General features: G+C 39.3%; 1 protein-coding gene across 1 annotated transcript in view; it reads right to left on the reverse strand.

The window, feature by feature from the left end:
• Nucleotides 1-21,373, reverse strand: part of LOC139966316 (dynein axonemal heavy chain 6-like) — a 173,035-nt gene that overhangs the window by 149,356 nt on the left and 2,306 nt on the right. The gene's annotated exons all lie outside the window — the stretch shown is intronic.

Consider the following 21,373-nt stretch of genomic DNA (forward strand, 5'->3'; position numbering starts at 1 on the left):
TAGCTTCGACACGCGGGATAGATTACGTAATCACTGCAATTGCCTATAGCAGATCGGTAATAGCTATTTATTGACCGTGAAAATGGTTTCCCTAGTGTATTTATTTAGAAATCACCATACATATGTACAAATTATGCCCGAAAATAGCGTCTAATTCGTTCCTTATGGACGCAATCTACACGTAATAATGCTCACTCGTGCCTGCTTGGGCTTGAAGGAACAAAAATGCGAACAAGCGAGGGTATATACCCCTGAAAAGTAGCTTTCTGATATCATTTACACGTAAACAATTCCGCTATGGCGATTGTATATAGCTTCGACACGCGGGATAGATTACGTAATCACTGCAATTGCCTATAGCAGATCGGTAATAGCTATTTATTGACCGTGAAAATGGTTTCCCTAGTGTATTTATTTAGAAATCACCATACATATGTACAAATTATGCCCGAAATTAGCGTCTAATTCGTTCCTTATGGACGCAATCTACACGTAATAATGCTCACTCGTGCCTGCTTGGGCTTGCAGGAACAAAAATGCGAACAAGCGAGGGTATATACCCCTGAAAAGTAGCTTTCTGATATCATTTACACGTAAACAATTCCGCTATGGCGATTGTATATAGCTTCGACACGCGGGATAGATTACGTAATCACTGCAATTGCCTATAGCAGATCGGTAATAGCTATTTATTGACCGTGAAAATGGTTTCCCTAGTGTATTTATTTAGAAATCACCATACATATGTACAAATTATGCCCGAAATTAGCGTCTAATTCGTTCCTTATGGACGCAATCTACACGTAATAATGCTCACTCGTGCCTGCTTGGGCTTGCAGGAACAAAAATGCGAACAAGCGAGGGTATATACCCCTGAAAAGTAGCTTTCTGATATCATTTACACGTAAACAATTCCGCTATGGCGATTGTATATAGCTTCGACACGCGGGATAGATTACGTAATCACTGCAATTGCCTATAGCAGATCGGTAATAGCTATTTATTGACCGTGAAAATGGTTTCCCTAGTGTATTTATTTAGAAATCACCATACATATGTACAAATTATGCCCGAAAATAGCGTCTAATTCGTTCCTTATGGACGCAATCTACACGTAATAATGCTCACTCGTGCCTGCTTGGGCTTGAAGGAACAAAAATGCGAACAAGCGAGGGTATATACCCCTGAAAAGTAGCTTTCTGATATCATTTACACGTAAACAATTCCGCTATGGCGATTGTATATAGCTTCGACACGCGGGATAGATTACGTAATCACTGCAATTGCCTATAGCAGATCGGTAATAGCTATTTATTGACCGTGAAAATGGTTTCCCTAGTGTATTTATTTAGAAATCACCATACATATGTACAAATTATGCCCGAAATTAGCGTCTAATTCGTTCCTTATGGACGCAATCTACACGTAATAATGCTCACTCGTGCCTGCTTGGGCTTGCAGGAACAAAAATGCAAACAAGCGAGGGTATATACCCCTGAAAAGTAGCTTTCTGATATCATTTACACGTAAACAATTCCGCTATGGCGATTGTATATAGCTTCGACACGCGGGATAGATTACGTAATCACTGCAATTGCCTATAGCAGATCGGTAATAGCTATTTATTGACCGTGAAAATGGTTTCCCTAGTGTATTTATTTAGAAATCACCATACATATGTACAAATTATGCCCGAAAATAGCGTCTAATTCGTTCCTTATGGACGCAATCTACACGTAATAATGCTCACTCGTGCCTGCTTGGGCTTGAAGGAACAAAAATGCGAACAAGCGAGGGTATATACCCCTGAAAAGTAGCTTTCTGATATCATTTACACGTAAACAATTCCGCTATGGCGATTGTATATAGCTTCGACACGCGGGATAGATTACGTAATCACTGCAATTGCCTATAGCAGATCGGTAATAGCTATTTATTGACCGTGAAAATGGTTCCCTAGTGTATTTATTTAGAAATCACCATACATATGTACAAATTATGCCCGAAATTAGCGTCTAATTCGTTCCTTATGGACGCAATCTACACGTAATAATGCTCACTCGTGCCTGCTTGGGCTTGCAGGAACAAAAATGCGAACAAGCGAGGGTATATACCCCTGAAAAGTAGCTTTCTGATATCATTTACACGTAAACAATTCCGCTATGGCGATTGTATATAGCTTCGACACGCGGGATAGATTACGTAATCACTGCAATTGCCTATAGCAGATCGGTAATAGCTATTTATTGACCGTGAAAATGGTTTCCCTAGTGTATTTATTTAGAAATCACCATACATATGTACAAATTATGCCCGAAATTAGCGTCTAATTCGTTCCTTATGGACGCAATCTACACGTAATAATGCTCACTCGTGCCTGCTTGGGCTTGAAGGAACAAAAATGCGAACAAGCGAGGGTATATACCCCTGAAAAGTAGCTTTCTGATATCATTTACACGTAAACAATTCCGCTATGGCGATTGTATATAGCTTCGACACGCGGGATAGATTACGTAATCACTGCAATTGCCTATAGCAGATCGGTAATAGCTATTTATTGACCGTGAAAATGGTTTCCCTAGTGTATTTATTTAGAAATCACCATACATATGTACAAATTATGCCCGAAATTAGCGTCTAATTCGTTTCTTATGGACGCAATCTACACGTAATAATGCTCACTCGTGCCTGCTTGGGCTTGCAGGAACAAAAATGCGAACAAGCGAGGGTATATACCCCTGAAAAGTAGCTTTCTGATATCATTTACACGTAAACAATTCCGCTATGGCGATTGTATATAGCTTCGACACGCGGGATAGATTACGTAATCACTGCAATTGCCTATAGCAGATCGGTAATAGCTATTTATTGACCGTGAAAATGGTTTCCCTAGTGTATTTATTTAGAAATCACCATACATATGTACAAATTATGCCCGAAAATAGCGTCTAATTCGTTCCTTATGGACGCAATCTACACGTAATAATGCTCACTCGTGCCTGCTTGGGCTTGAAGGAACAAAAATGCGAACAAGCGAGGGTATATACCCCCTGAAAAGTAGCTTTCTGATATCATTTACACGTAAACAATTCCGCTATGGCGATTGTATATAGCTTCGACACGCGGGATAGATTACGTAATCACTGCAATTGCCTATAGCAGATCGGTAATAGCTATTTATTGACCGTGAAAATGGTTTCCCTAGTGTATTTATTTAGAAATCACCATACATATGTACAAATTATGCCCGAAATTAGCGTCTAATTCGTTCCTTATGGACGCAATCTACACGTAATAATGCTCACTCGTGCCTGCTTGGGCTTGCAGGAACAAAAATGCGAACAAGCGAGGGTATATACCCCTGAAAAGTAGCTTTCTGATATCATTTACACGTAAACAATTCCGCTATGGCGATTGTATATAGCTTCGACACGCGGGATAGATTACGTAATCACTGCAATTGCCTATAGCAGATCGGTAATAGCTATTTATTGACCGTGAAAATGGTTTCCCTAGTGTATTTATTTAGAAATCACCATACATATGTACAAATTATGCCCGAAATTAGCGTCTAATTCGTTTCTTATGGACGCAATCTACACGTAATAATGCTCACTCGTGCCTGCTTGGGCTTGCAGGAACAAAAATGCGAACAAGCGAGGGTATATACCCCTGAAAAGTAGCTTTCTGATATCATTTACACGTAAACAATTCCGCTATGGCGATTGTATATAGCTTCGACACGCGGGATAGATTACGTAATCACTGCAATTGCCTATAGCAGATCGGTAATAGCTATTTATTGACCGTGAAAATGGTTTCCCTAGTGTATTTATTTAGAAATCACCATACATATGTACAAATTATGCCCGAAAATAGCGTCTAATTCGTTCCTTATGGACGCAATCTACACGTAATAATGCTCACTCGTGCCTGCTTGGGCTTGAAGGAACAAAAATGCGAACAAGCGAGGGTATATACCCCCTGAAAAGTAGCTTTCTGATATCATTTACACGTAAACAATTCCGCTATGGCGATTGTATTTAGCTTCGACACGCGGGATAGATTACGTAATCACTGCAATTGCCTATAGCAGATCGGTAATAGCTATTTATTGACCGTGAAAATGGTTTCCCTAGTGTATTTATTTAGAAATCACCATACATATGTACAAATTATGCCCGAAATTAGCGTCTAATTCGTTCCTTATGGACGCAATCTACACGTAATAATGCTCACTCGTGCCTGCTTGGGCTTGCAGGAACAAAAATGCGAACAAGCGAGGGTATATACCCCTGAAAAGTAGCTTTCTGATATCATTTACACGTAAACAATTCCGCTATGGCGATTGTATATAGCTTCGACACGCGGGATAGATTACGTAATCACTGCAATTGCCTATAGCAGATCGGTAATAGCTATTTATTGACCGTGAAAATGGTTCCCTAGTGTATTTATTTAGAAATCACCATACATATGTACAAATTATGCCCGAAATTAGCGTCTAATTCGTTCCTTATGGACGCAATCTACACGTAATAATGCTCACTCGTGCCTGCTTGGGCTTGCAGGAACAAAAATGCGAACAAGCGAGGGTATATACCCCTGAAAAGTAGCTTTCTGATATCATTTACACGTAAACAATTCCGCTATGGCGATTGTATATAGCTTCGACACGCGGGATAGATTACGTAATCACTGCAATTGCCTATAGCAGATCGGTAATAGCTATTTATTGACCGTGAAAATGGTTTCCCTAGTGTATTTATTTAGAAATCACCATACATATGTACAAATTATGCCCGAAAATAGCGTCTAATTCGTTCCTTATGGACGCAATCTACACGTAATAATGCTCACTCGTGCCTGCTTGGGCTTGAAGGAACAAAAATGCGAACAAGCGAGGGTATATACCCCTGAAAAGTAGCTTTCTGATATCATTTACACGTAAACAATTCCGCTATGGCGATTGTATATAGCTTCGACACGCGGGATAGATTACGTAATCACTGCAATTGCCTATAGCAGATCGGTAATAGCTATTTATTGACCGTGAAAATGGTTTCCCTAGTGTATTTATTTAGAAATCACCATACATATGTACAAATTATGCCCGAAATTAGCGTCTAATTCGTTTCTTATGGACGCAATCTACACGTAATAATGCTCACTCGTGCCTGCTTGGGCTTGCAGGAACAAAAATGCGAACAAGCGAGGGTATATACCCCTGAAAAGTAGCTTTCTGATATCATTTACACGTAAACAATTCCGCTATGGCGATTGTATATAGCTTCGACACGCGGGATAGATTACGTAATCACTGCAATTGCCTATAGCAGATCGGTAATAGCTATTTATTGACCGTGAAAATGGTTTCCCTAGTGTATTTATTTAGAAATCACCATACATATGTACAAATTATGCCCGAAAATAGCGTCTAATTCGTTCCTTATGGACGCAATCTACACGTAATAATGCTCACTCGTGCCTGCTTGGGCTTGAAGGAACAAAAATGCGAACAAGCGAGGGTATATACCCCCTGAAAAGTAGCTTTCTGATATCATTTACACGTAAACAATTCCGCTATGGCGATTGTATATAGCTTCGACACGCGGGATAGATTACGTAATCACTGCAATTGCCTATAGCAGATCGGTAATAGCTATTTATTGACCGTGAAAATGGTTTCCCTAGTGTATTTATTTAGAAATCACCATACATATGTACAAATTATGCCCGAAATTAGCGTCTAATTCGTTCCTTATGGACGCAATCTACACGTAATAATGCTCACTCGTGCCTGCTTGGGCTTGCAGGAACAAAAATGCGAACAAGCGAGGGTATATACCCCTGAAAAGTAGCTTTCTGATATCATTTACACGTAAACAATTCCGCTATGGCGATTGTATATAGCTTCGACACGCGGGATAGATTACGTAATCACTGCAATTGCCTATAGCAGATCGGTAATAGCTATTTATTGACCGTGAAAATGGTTTCCCTAGTGTATTTATTTAGAAATCACCATACATATGTACAAATTATGCCCGAAAATAGCGTCTAATTCGTTCCTTATGGACGCAATCTACACGTAATAATGCTCACTCGTGCCTGCTTGGGCTTGAAGGAACAAAAATGCGAACAAGCGAGGGTATATACCCCTGAAAAGTAGCTTTCTGATATCATTTACACGTAAACAATTCCGCTATGGCGATTGTATATAGCTTCGACACGCGGGATAGATTACGTAATCACTGCAATTGCCTATAGCAGATCGGTAATAGCTATTTATTGACCGTGAAAATGGTTTCCCTAGTGTATTTATTTAGAAATCACCATACATATGTACAAATTATGCCCGAAATTAGCGTCTAATTCGTTCCTTATGGACGCAATCTACACGTAATAATGCTCACTCGTGCCTGCTTGGGCTTGAAGGAACAAAAATGCGAACAAGCGAGGGTATATACCCCTGAAAAGTAGCTTTCTGATATCATTTACACGTAAACAATTCCGCTATGGCGATTGTATATAGCTTCGACACGCGGGATAGATTACGTAATCACTGCAATTGCCTATAGCAGATCGGTAATAGCTATTTATTGACCGTGAAAATGGTTTCCCTAGTGTATTTATTTAGAAATCACCATACATATGTACAAATTATGCCCGAAATTAGCGTCTAATTCGTTCCTTATGGACGCAATCTACACGTAATAATGCTCACTCGTGCCTGCTTGGGCTTGAAGGAACAAAAATGCGAACAAGCGAGGGTATATACCCCTGAAAAGTAGCTTTCTGATATCATTTACACGTAAACAATTCCGCTATGGCGATTGTATATAGCTTCGACACGCGGGATAGATTACGTAATCACTGCAATTGCCTATAGCAGATCGGTAATAGCTATTTATTGACCGTGAAAATGGTTTCCCTAGTGTATTTATTTAGAAATCACCATACATATGTACAAATTATGCCCGAAATTAGCGTCTAATTCGTTCCTTATGGACGCAATCTACACGTAATAATGCTCACTCGTGCCTGCTTGGGCTTGCAGGAACAAAAATGCGAACAAGCGAGGGTATATACCCCTGAAAAGTAGCTTTCTGATATCATTTACACGTAAACAATTCCGCTATGGCGATTGTATATAGCTTCGACACGCGGGATAGATTACGTAATCACTGCAATTGCCTATAGCAGATCGGTAATAGCTATTTATTGACCGTGAAAATGGTTTCCCTAGTGTATTTATTTAGAAATCACCATACATATGTACAAATTATGCCCGAAAATAGCGTCTAATTCGTTCCTTATGGACGCAATCTACACGTAATAATGCTCACTCGTGCCTGCTTGGGCTTGAAGGAACAAAAATGCGAACAAGCGAGGGTATATACCCCTGAAAAGTAGCTTTCTGATATCATTTACACGTAAACAATTCCGCTATGGCGATTGTATATAGCTTCGACACGCGGGATAGATTACGTAATCACTGCAATTGCCTATAGCAGATCGGTAATAGCTATTTATTGACCGTGAAAATGGTTTCCCTAGTGTATTTATTTAGAAATCACCATACATATGTACAAATTATGCCCGAAATTAGCGTCTAATTCGTTCCTTATGGACGCAATCTACACGTAATAATGCTCACTCGTGCCTGCTTGGGCTTGAAGGAACAAAAATGCGAACAAGCGAGGGTATATACCCCTGAAAAGTAGCTTTCTGATATCATTTACACGTAAACAATTCCGCTATGGCGATTGTATATAGCTTCGACACGCGGGATAGATTACGTAATCACTGCAATTGCCTATAGCAGATCGGTAATAGCTATTTATTGACCGTGAAAATGGTTTCCCTAGTGTATTTATTTAGAAATCACCATACATATGTACAAATTATGCCCGAAAATAGCGTCTAATTCGTTCCTTATGGACGCAATCTACACGTAATAATGCTCACTCGTGCCTGCTTGGGCTTGAAGGAACAAAAATGCGAACAAGCGAGGGTATATACCCCTGAAAAGTAGCTTTCTGATATCATTTACACGTAAACAATTCCGCTATGGCGATTGTATATAGCTTCGACACGCGGGATAGATTACGTAATCACTGCAATTGCCTATAGCAGATCGGTAATAGCTATTTATTGACCGTGAAAATGGTTTCCCTAGTGTATTTATTTAGAAATCACCATACATATGTACAAATTATGCCCGAAAATAGCGTCTAATTCGTTCCTTATGGACGCAATCTACACGTAATAATGCTCACTCGTGCCTGCTTGGGCTTGAAGGAACAAAAATGCGAACAAGCGAGGGTATATACCCCTGAAAAGTAGCTTTCTGATATCATTTACACGTAAACAATTCCGCTATGGCGATTGTATATAGCTTCGACACGCGGGATAGATTACGTAATCACTGCAATTGCCTATAGCAGATCGGTAATAGCTATTTATTGACCGTGAAAATGGTTTCCCTAGTGTATTTATTTAGAAATCACCATACATATGTACAAATTATGCCCGAAAATAGCGTCTAATTCGTTCCTTATGGACGCAATCTACACGTAATAATGCTCACTCGTGCCTGCTTGGGCTTGAAGGAACAAAAATGCGAACAAGCGAGGGTATATACCCCTGAAAAGTAGCTTTCTGATATCATTTACACGTAAACAATTCCGCTATGGCGATTGTATATAGCTTCGACACGCGGGATAGATTACGTAATCACTGCAATTGCCTATAGCAGATCGGTAATAGCTATTTATTGACCGTGAAAATGGTTTCCCTAGTGTATTTATTTAGAAATCACCATACATATGTACAAATTATGCCCGAAAATAGCGTCTAATTCGTTCCTTATGGACGCAATCTACACGTAATAATGCTCACTCGTGCCTGCTTGGGCTTGAAGGAACAAAAATGCGAACAAGCGAGGGTATATACCCCTGAAAAGTAGCTTTCTGATATCATTTACACGTAAACAATTCCGCTATGGCGATTGTATATAGCTTCGACACGCGGGATAGATTACGTAATCACTGCAATTGCCTATAGCAGATCGGTAATAGCTATTTATTGACCGTGAACATGGTTTCCCTAGTGTATTTATTTAGAAATCACCATACATATGTACAAATTATGCCCGAAATTAGCGTCTAATTCGTTCCTTATGGACGCAATCTACACGTAATAATGCTCACTCGTGCCTGCTTGGGCTTGAAGGAACAAAAATGCGAACAAGCGAGGGTATATACCCCTGAAAAGTAGCTTTCTGATATCATTTACACGTAAACAATTCCGCTATGGCGATTGTATATAGCTTCGACACGCGGGATAGATTACGTAATCACTGCAATTGCCTATAGCAGATCGGTAATAGCTATTTATTGACCGTGAAAATGGTTTCCCTAGTGTATTTATTTAGAAATCACCATACATATGTACAAATTATGCCCGAAAATAGCGTCTAATTCGTTCCTTATGGACGCAATCTACACGTAATAATGCTCACTCGTGCCTGCTTGGGCTTGAAGGAACAAAAATGCGAACAAGCGAGGGTATATACCCCTGAAAAGTAGCTTTCTGATATCATTTACACGTAAACAATTCCGCTATGGCGATTGTATATAGCTTCGACACGCGGGATAGATTACGTAATCACTGCAATTGCCTATAGCAGATCGGTAATAGCTATTTATTGACCGTGAAAATGGTTTCCCTAGTGTATTTATTTAGAAATCACCATACATATGTACAAATTATGCCCGAAATTAGCGTCTAATTCGTTCCTTATGGACGCAATCTACACGTAATAATGCTCACTCGTGCCTGCTTGGGCTTGCAGGAACAAAAATGCGAACAAGCGAGGGTATATACCCCTGAAAAGTAGCTTTCTGATATCATTTACACGTAAACAATTCCGCTATGGCGATTGTATATAGCTTCGACACGCGGGATAGATTACGTAATCACTGCAATTGCCTATAGCAGATCGGTAATAGCTATTTATTGACCGTGAAAATGGTTTCCCTAGTGTATTTATTTAGAAATCACCATACATATGTACAAATTATGCCCGAAAATAGCGTCTAATTCGTTCCTTATGGACGCAATCTACACGTAATAATGCTCACTCGTGCCTGCTTGGGCTTGAAGGAACAAAAATGCGAACAAGCGAGGGTATATACCCCTGAAAAGTAGCTTTCTGATATCATTTACACGTAAACAATTCCGCTATGGCGATTGTATATAGCTTCGACACGCGGGATAGATTACGTAATCACTGCAATTGCCTATAGCAGATCGGTAATAGCTATTTATTGACCGTGAAAATGGTTTCCCTAGTGTATTTATTTAGAAATCACCATACATATGTACAAATTATGCCCGAAATTAGCGTCTAATTCGTTCCTTATGGACGCAATCTACACGTAATAATGCTCACTCGTGCCTGCTTGGGCTTGCAGGAACAAAAATGCGAACAAGCGAGGGTATATACCCCTGAAAAGTAGCTTTCTGATATCATTTACACGTAAACAATTCCGCTATGGCGATTGTATATAGCTTCGACACGCGGGATAGATTACGTAATCACTGCAATTGCCTATAGCAGATCGGTAATAGCTATTTATTGACCGTGAAAATGGTTTCCCTAGTGTATTTATTTAGAAATCACCATACATATGTACAAATTATGCCCGAAAATAGCGTCTAATTCGTTCCTTATGGACGCAATCTACACGTAATAATGCTCACTCGTGCCTGCTTGGGCTTGAAGGAACAAAAATGCGAACAAGCGAGGGTATATACCCCTGAAAAGTAGCTTTCTGATATCATTTACACGTAAACAATTCCGCTATGGCGATTGTATATAGCTTCGACACGCGGGATAGATTACGTAATCACTGCAATTGCCTATAGCAGATCGGTAATAGCTATTTATTGACCGTGAAAATGGTTTCCCTAGTGTATTTATTTAGAAATCACCATACATATGTACAAATTATGCCCGAAATTAGCGTCTAATTCGTTCCTTATGGACGCAATCTACACGTAATAATGCTCACTCGTGCCTGCTTGGGCTTGCAGGAACAAAAATGCGAACAAGCGAGGGTATATACCCCTGAAAAGTAGCTTTCTGATATCATTTACACGTAAACAATTCCGCTATGGCGATTGTATATAGCTTCGACACGCGGGATAGATTACGTAATCACTGCAATTGCCTATAGCAGATCGGTAATAGCTATTTATTGACCGTGAAAATGGTTTCCCTAGTGTATTTATTTAGAAATCACCATACATATGTACAAATTATGCCCGAAATTAGCGTCTAATTCGTTCCTTATGGACGCAATCTACACGTAATAATGCTCACTCGTGCCTGCTTAGGCTTGAAGGAACAAAAATGCGAACAAGCGAGGGTATATACCCCTGAAAAGTAGCTTTCTGATATCATTTACACGTAAACAATTCCGCTATGGCGATTGTATATAGCTTCGACACGCGGGATAGATTACGTAATCACTGCAATTGCCTATAGCAGATCGGTAATAGCTATTTATTGACCGTGAAAATGGTTTCCCTAGTGTATTTATTTAGAAATCACCATACATATGTACAAATTATGCCCGAAAATAGCGTCTAATTCGTTCCTTATGGACGCAATCTACACGTAATAATGCTCACTCGTGCCTGCTTGGGCTTGAAGGAACAAAAATGCGAACAAGCGAGGGTATATACCCCTGAAAAGTAGCTTTCTGATATCATTTACACGTAAACAATTCCGCTATGGCGATTGTATATAGCTTCGACACGCGGGATAGATTACGTAATCACTGCAATTGCCTATAGCAGATCGGTAATAGCTATTTATTGACCGTGAAAATGGTTTCCCTAGTGTATTTATTTAGAAATCACCATACATATGTACAAATTATGCCCGAAATTAGCGTCTAATTCGTTCCTTATGGACGCAATCTACACGTAATAATGCTCACTCGTGCCTGCTTGGGCTTGCAGGAACAAAAATGCGAACAAGCGAGGGTATATACCCCTGAAAAGTAGCTTTCTGATATCATTTACACGTAAACAATTCCGCTATGGCGATTGTATATAGCTTCGACACGCGGGATAGATTACGTAATCACTGCAATTGCCTATAGCAGATCGGTAATAGCTATTTATTGACCGTGAAAATGGTTTCCCTAGTGTATTTATTTAGAAATCACCATACATATGTACAAATTATGCCCGAAAATAGCGTCTAATTCGTTCCTTATGGACGCAATCTACACGTAATAATGCTCACTCGTGCCTGCTTGGGCTTGCAGGAACAAAAATGCGAACAAGCGAGGGTATATACACGCAAAAAAATGGAGTGTTGAATTTTAACACTTTCCAGGTGTAACCGTTCACCCTACACCTGAAGGGTTACTCTGACCCTGAGTAGGGTTACATAATTTATGTAGCGTGGATTTTTTAACACCTGCAGAAGTGTACTTTCAGTTCGAGCATTCTGATTGGTCAAACCTCCCGTCAGCTGGATTCTTAGTGTAAGTTAAGTGTTTTTACGATACCACCGTACCGTGAACACACATTTACCGTACCTAGCAATACTTGTACCAGTTTGTCGACATTTATCGTTACTAAATGTACTATAGTAACCACAGCCATGTATACGTTCAAGCCACAAAACGTTACGTACTCAGTGTGCGATAACGAGCTACAATGGCATGAAAATGACGTTATAGGAGACTGGGGCCTGGAAGAATTGATTGAAAAATTCGAAGGTATGTTTTGATATTATGTAAGTGTACATGACAAGAACGAGATATGCTTAGAGACCCACGACTAAGCTGGGTAGACGAATGCATTTGAATCGCTTGCGTTACGTAGACCTAACGCTAAAGTCATACTATAAGTTAACATAATAGGCTAGCTGCTGTTTGTCATAGTCAACTCATAATTGTCAACGAATCAGTGTAGCCTACATACAAGTAAACATTAAACGGAATTGCCTTCGGACTGACGGAGGACTTTGGTCTAGGCCTTTATTGTAATCTAGTGCATTCTATTCCTTTTTGTGCGTTAACCGTAACTTCGTTTACCCTGCGAGTCACTTTTTTAAGTAGTACTAGGCCTACTACTAGGCCTAGTACTAGTAGGGTATACTTAGGCTATTTCAAGACAATGCATTTTTAATAGCATCGGGCATGGGCCTATAGTTACGCTGGTACTATGTTCAATAAGGGATAAACATATATTCATGTAATGCAATATATAATTACCACTAATTGCCATTTTAGCTTGTAAGTTGTAGCAAGTAGGTCGAAGCTGATGTGGATTGGTGATACTTTTAGACCTAGGCCCAACTATAATTTAGCTATATTATGGAAGTGATCTAGCTGTTATAATTCATAGCAATCTACACAATTGCATACAGTGGGAGTGAGCATTATTTTAAGCATTGTTAACATGATGCATTGGTTATAAAAGTTGCCTACCTTGTCTGATGAAAGTTTAATGCAAGTTCCTGTTTTGACAAGTAATCACTATAGGCCATCTGGCTTTCTAGATTCAAACGTACTTGAAGAAGTTAGAATCACAACTGATTAAATTGTGGGCATTTTCTTTAGGAATGTTCATGTTTTGTGAGGGGTACATGTAAAAAACTGCTTATGCTCCAAGAAGGTTTTAACACAACTTCATTATGATGGGAATTTTCTTTTCTTTTCTTTGTTGTTACTTAGGAAGCATCAACTTGGAATTCTATTTGCAAAAGATTTCAGAAAGACCTCAGCAATATGTGTTACTTCTTGGAGGAAGCAAAATACACCCCAAGCAGTCATTTGTGATCATCCAGAGACATGCCCTACCCCAGAGGACATTTATGAAGCCATTGATGTTTGCTTCAAATTATTCTACGTGTTAAATCTGAATTATACCAAATTGCAAGTCTCGGTGCCTGGGAATTTTTCCAAAAAGTTGTCTACAAGTTGCCTGGTGGTGTGAAACGCAACCAGATTCGAGATTTTTATGCTCACCGTGCCGACAAAAAAGACAAAGTTACTGCAGTTTAGCAGTTGTCATAGACAGAACTCCATGTTTCCTCATCTCACGGATCAGAATGTATGTAAAGTTGTTGCTTATTTGGAATTGTCTTTGGGAAGAGTTTTTTCTTTGTGTTTAATTTGGAATACCAAAGGCACGAGCCAACAACAAAGACAAAGCAACTGCAGTGTAGCAGTCATCATAGACAGTACTCCACGTTTTCTCATCCCACGGATCAGCATATATCTAAAGTTGTTGCTTATTTGAAATTGACTTTGGGAGGAGTTGTTTCTTGCGTTTAATCTGGAATACCAAAAGGCATTTGCCAACAACAAAGACATAGTCACTGTAGTGTAGCAGTCATCATACACAGCACTCCATGTTTTCTCATCCCATGGATCAGAATTTTTCTAAAGTTGTTGCTTATTTGAAATTGACTTTGGGAAGAGTTGTTTCTCTGTCTTTAATCTAGAAACCAAAGGCATGTGCAAAAAAGTAAAGACCAAGTAACTGCACTGTAGCATTTGAAAATGTTGGCACTTTTAAGTTGACTTAATTCCACAAGACAATACTTTTATAGCCTAAATTGTTCGTTTTACATTTAATGGGATATAATAAATGGACCTCTGGAATAGGAAGGTAGTAGGGTGTTTAATTGCTGAAAATCCCACATTCTGAATTGTTTGTGTTGTCATTGCTTTTTGCTCTCTCTTAAATGTAACTTTCTGCTGCGAGCGATTCAAACATGCATCCATATTGTTTACCTAATTACTAAGTAATAATTAACCTAAAACCTGTATAAAATATTTACTAAACGGATGCGATGTAAACTTTTCTGGCAAAATTTTACATAACAGTATTGTATTTGCGTTACATAATAAACATGTAAAACTTTACAAACCAGCAGTTAAATATACATCCAGAAGTATAAACGAGAGAGCACTATTGTGTGTTGAGAGTCCATTAAGTATCATCTTGACACAGATGACAAATGAACACTATATGGTGGTAATTCTACTCACTGAAGCAGAACTTTGACACCCAGAAGGCCAAACAATGTGCACTAGAGTGTTAATTATACTCCCTGAAGTGCAATTTTGACACCCAGAAGTGCTAACAAATGAACACTTTATGGTGTTAATTTTACTTCCTGAAGTGTCATGTTGACACCCAGAAGTTTTAACAAATGAACACTTTATTGTGTTAATTTTACTCCCTGTAGTGTACCTTCAACACCAGGAAGTGTTATTTTGACACTTGTATGGGTGTTGTTAAGGTAACACTCGCAAAGTGTTATATTATGTTACACTTCTGAAGTGTTAATTTAACCCGGTGGGTGTTGTCCCTAATCCAAACAGGGTGGGGTGTTAAATTCAACACTTTACGATTCAATTTTAACACTTCATTTTTTTGAGTGTACCCCTGAAAAGTAGCTTTCTGATATCATTTACACGTAAACAATTCCGCTATGGCGATTGTATATAGCTTCGACACGCGGGATAGATTACGTAATCACTGCAATTGCCTATAGCAGATCGGTAATAGCTATTTATTGACCGTGAAAATGGTTTCCCTAGTGTATTTATTTAGAAATCACCATACATATGTACAAATTATGCCCGAAATTAGCGTCTAATTCGTTCCTTATGGACGCAATCTACACGTAATAATGCTCACTCGTGCCTGCTTGGGCTTGCAGGAACAAAAATGCGAACAAGCGAGGGTATATACCCCTGAAAAGTAGCTTTCTGATATCATTTACACGTAAACAATTCCGCTATGGCGATTGTATATAGCTTCGACACGCGGGATAGATTACGTAATCACTGCAATTGCCTATAGCAAATCGGTAATAGCTATTTATTGACCGTGAAAATGGTTTCCCTAGTGTATTTATTTAGAAATCACCATACATATGTACAAATTATGCCCGAAATTAGCGTCTAATTCATTCCTTATGGACGCAATCTACACGTAATAATGCTCACTCGTGCCTGCTTGGGCTTGCAGGAACAAAAATGCGAACAAGCGAGGGTATATACCCCTGAAAAGTAGCTTTCTGATATCATTTACACGTAAACAATTCCGCTATGGCGATTGTATATAGCTTCGACACGCGGGATAGATTACGTAATCACTGCAATTGCCTATAGCAGATCGGTAATAGCTATTTATTGACCGTGAAAATGGTTTCCCTAGTGTATTTATTTAGAAATCACCATACATATGTACAAATTATGCCCGAAATTAGCGTCTAATTCGTTCCTTATGGACGCAATCTACACGTAATAATGCTCACTCGTGCCTGCTTGGGCTTGCAGGAACAAAAATGCGAACAAGCGAGGGTATATACCGCTGAAAAGTAGCTTTCTGATATCATTTACACGTAAACAATTCCGCTATGGCGATTGTATATAGCTTCGACACGCGGGATAGATTACGTAATCACTGCAATTGCCTATAGCAGATCGGTAATAGCTATTTATTGACCGTGAAAATGGTTTCCCTAGTGTATTTATTTAGAAATCACCATACATATGTACAAATTATGCCCGAAATTAGCGTCTAATTCGTTCCTTATGGACGCAATCTACACGTAATAATGCTCACTCGTGCCTGCTTGGGCTTGCAGGAACAAAAATGCGAACAAGCGAGGGTATATACCCCTGAAAAGTAGCTTTCTGATATCATTTACACGTAAACAATTCCGCTATGGCGATTGTATATAGCTTCGACACGCGGGATAGATTACGTAATCACTGCAATTGCCTATAGCAGATCGGTAATAGCTATTTATTGACCGTGAAAATGGTTTCCCTAGTGTATTTATTTAGAAATCACCATACATATGTACAAATTATGCCCGAAATTAGCGTCTAATTCGTTCCTTATGGACGCAATCTACACGTAATAATGCTCACTCGTGCCTGCTTGGGCTTGCAGGAACAAAAATGCGAACAAGCGAGGGTATATACCCCTGAAAAGTAGCTTTCTGATATCATTTACACGTAAACAATTCCGCTATGGCGATTGTATATAGCTTCGACACGCGGGATAGATTACGTAATCACTGCAATTGCCTATAGCAGATCGGTAATAGCTATTTATTGACCGTGAAAATGGTTTCCCTAGTGTATTTATTTAGAAATCACCATACATATGTACAAATTATGCCCGAAATTAGCGTCTAATTCGTTCCTTATGGACGCAATCTACACGTAATAATGCTCACTCGTGCCTGCTTGGGCTTGCAGGAACAAAAATGCGAACAAGCGAGGGTATATACCCCTGAAAAGTAGCTTTCTGATATCATTTACACGTAAACAATTCCGCTATGGCGATTGTATATAGCTTCGACACGCGGGATAGATTACGTAATCACTGCAATTGCCTATAGCAGATCGGTAATAGCTATTTATTGACCGTGAAAATGGTTTCCCTAGTGTATTTATTTAGAAATCACCATACATATGTACAAATTATGCCCGAAATTAGCGTCTAATTCGTTCCTTATGGACGCAATCTACACGTAATAATGCTCACTCGTGCCTGCTTGGGCTTGCAGGAAAAAAAATGCGAACAAGCGAGGGTATATACCCCTGAAAAGTAGCTTTCTGATATCATTTACACGTAAACAATTCCGCTATGGCGATTGTATATAGCTTCGACACGCGGGATAGATTACGTAATCACTGCAATTGCCTATAGCAGATCGGTAATAGCTATTTATTGACCGTGAAAATGGTTTCCCTAGTGTATTTATTTAGAAATCACCATACATATGTACAAATTATGCCCGAAATTAGCGTCTAATTCGTTCCTTATGGACGCAATCTACACGTAATAATGCTCACTCGTGCCTGCTTGGGCTTGAAGGAACAAAAATGCGAACAAGCGAGGGTATATACCCCTGAAAAGTAGCTTTCTGATATCATTTACACGTAAACAATTCCGCTATGGCGATTGTATATAGCTTCGACACGCGGGATAGATTACGTAATCACTGCAATTGCCTATAGCAGATCGGTAATAGCTATTTATTGACCGTGAAAATGGTTTCCCTAGTGTATTTATTTAGAAATCACCATACATATGTACAAATTATGCCCGAAATTAGCGTCTAATTCGTTCCTTATGGACGCAATCTACACGTAATAATGCTCACTCGTGCCTGCTTGGGCTTGCAGGAACAAAAATGCGAACAAGCGAGGGTATATACCCCTGAAAAGTAGCTTTCTGATATCATTTACACGTAAACAATTCCGCTATGGCGATTGTATATAGCTTCGACACGCGGGATAGATTACGTAATCACTGCAATTGCCTATAGCAGATCGGTAATAGCTATTTATTGACCGTGAAAATGGTTTCCCTAGTGTATTTATTTAGAAATCACCATACATATGTACAAATTATGCCCGAAATTAGCGTCTAATTCGTTCCTTATGGACGCAATCTACACGTAATAATGCTCACTCGTGCCTGCTTGGGCTTGCAGGAACAAAAATGCGAACAAGCGAGGGTATATACCCCTGAAAAGTAGCTTTCTGATATCATTTACACGTAAACAATTCCGCTATGGCGATTGTATATAGCTTCGACACGCGGGATAGATTACGTAATCACTGCAATTGCCTATAGCAGATCGGTAATAGCTATTTATTGACCGTGAAAATGGTTTCCCTAGTGTATTTATTTAGAAATCACCATACATATGTACAAATTATGCCCGAAATTAGCGTCTAATTCGTTCCTTATGGACGCAATCTACACGTAATAATGCTCACTCGTGCCTGCTTGGGCTTGCAGGAACAAAAATGCGAACAAGCGAGGGTATATACCCCTGAAAAGTAGCTTTCTGATATCATTTACACGTAAACAATTCCGCTATGGCGATTGTATATAGCTTCGACACGCGGGATAGATTACGTAATCACTGCAATTGCCTATAGCAGATCGGTAATAGCTATTTATTGACCGTGAAAATGGTTTCCCTAGTGTATTTATTTAGAAATCACCATACATATGTACAAATTATGCCCGAAATTAGCGTCTAATTCGTTCCTTATGGACGCAATCTACACGTAATAATGCTCACTCGTGCCTGCTCGGGCTTGCAGGAACAAAAATGCGAACAAGCGAGGGTATATACCCCTGAAAAGTAGCTTTCTGATATCATTTACACGTAAACAATTCCGCTATGGCGATTGTATATAGCTTCGACACGCGGGATAGATTACGTAATCACTGCAATTGCCTATAGCAGATCGGTAATAGCTATTTATTGACCGTGAAAATGGTTTCCCTAGTGTATTTATTTAGAAATCACCATACATATGTACAAATTATGCCCGAAATTAGCGTCTAATTCGTTCCTTATGGACGCAATCTACACGTAATAATGCTCACTCGTGCCTGCTTGGGCTTGCAGGAACAAAAATGCGAACAAGCGAGGGTATATACCCCTGAAAAGTAGCTTTCTGATATCATTTACACGTAAACAATTCCGCTATGGCGATTGTATATAGCTTCGACACGCGGGATAGATTACGTAATCACTGCAATTGCCTATAGCAGATCGGTAATAGCTATTTATTGACCGTGAAAATGGTTTCCCTAGTGTATTTATTTAGAAATCACCATACATATGTACAAATTATGCCCGAAATTAGCGTCTAATTCGTTCCTTATGGACGCAATCTACACGTAATAATGCTCACTCGTGCCTGCTTGGGCTTGAAGGAACAAAAATGCGAACAAGCGAGGGTATATACCCCTGAAAAGTAGCTTTCTGATATCATTTACACGTAAACAATTCCGCTATGGCGATTGTATATAGCTTCGACACGCGGGATAGATTACGTAATCACTGCAATTGCCTATAGCAGATCGGTAATAGCTATTTATTGACCGTGAAAATGGTTTCCCTAGTGTATTTATTTAGAAATCACCATACATAAGTACAAATTATGCCCGAAATTAGCGTCTAATTCGTTCCTTATGGACGCAATCTACACGTAATAATGCTCACTCGTGCCTGCTTGGGCTTGAAGGAACAAAAATGCGAACAAGCGAGGGTATATACCCCTGAAAAGTAGCTTTCTGATATCATTTACACGTAAACAATTCCGCTATGGCGATTGTATATAGCTTCGACACGCGGGATAGATTACGTAATCACTGCAATTGCCTATAGCAGATCGGTAATAGCTATTTATTGACCGTGAAAATGGTTTCCCTAGTGTATTTATTTAGAAATCACCATACATATGTACAAATTATGCCCGAAATTAGCGTCTAATTCGTTCCTTATGGACGCAATCTACACGTAATAATGCTCACTCGTGCCTGCTTGGGCTTGCAGGAACAAAAATGCGAACAAGCGAGGGTATATACCCCTGAAAAGTAGCTTTCTGATATCATTTACACGTAAACAATTCCGCTATGGCGATTGTATATAGCTTCGACACGCGGGATAGATTACGTAATCACTGCAATTGCCTATAGCAGATCGGTAATAGCTATTTATTGACCGTGAAAATGGTTTCCCTAGTGTATTTATTTAGAAATCACCATACATATGTACAAATTATGCCCGAAATTAGCGTCTAATTCGTTCCTTATGGACGCAATCTACACGTAATAATGCTCACTCGTGCCTGCTTGGGCTTGCAGGAACAAAAATGCGAACAAGCGAGGGTATATACCCCTGAAAAGTAGCTTTCTGATATCATTTACACGTAAACAATTCCGCTATGGCGATTGTATATAGCTTCGACACGCGGGATAGATTACGTAATCACTGCAATTGCCTATAGCAGATCGGTAATAGCTATTTATTGACCGTGAAAATGGTTTCCCTAGTGTATTTATTTAGAAATCACCATACATATGTACAAATTATGCCCGAAATTAGCGTCTAATTCGTTCCTTATGGACGCAATCTACACGTAATAATGCTCACTCGTGCCTGCTTGGGCTTGCAGGAACAAAAATGCGAACAAGCGAGGGTATATACCCCTGAAAAGTAGCTTTCTGATATCATTTACACGTAAACAATTCCGCTATGGCGATTGTATATAGCTTCGACACGCGGGATAGATTACGTAATCACTGCAATTGCCTATAGCAGATCGGTAATAGCTATTTATTGACCGTGAAAATGGTTTCCCTAGTGTATTTATTTAGAAATCACCATACATATGTACAAATTATGCCCGAAATTAGCGTCTAATTCGTTCCTTATGGACGCAATCTACACGTAATAATGCTCACTCGTGCCTGCTTGGGCTTGCAGGAACAAAAA

The sequence above is a fragment of the Apostichopus japonicus genome, chromosome 4, assembly GCF_037975245.1.
Source record: "Apostichopus japonicus isolate 1M-3 chromosome 4, ASM3797524v1, whole genome shotgun sequence".
Classification (NCBI taxonomy): domain Eukaryota; kingdom Metazoa; phylum Echinodermata; class Holothuroidea; order Aspidochirotida; family Stichopodidae; genus Apostichopus; species Apostichopus japonicus.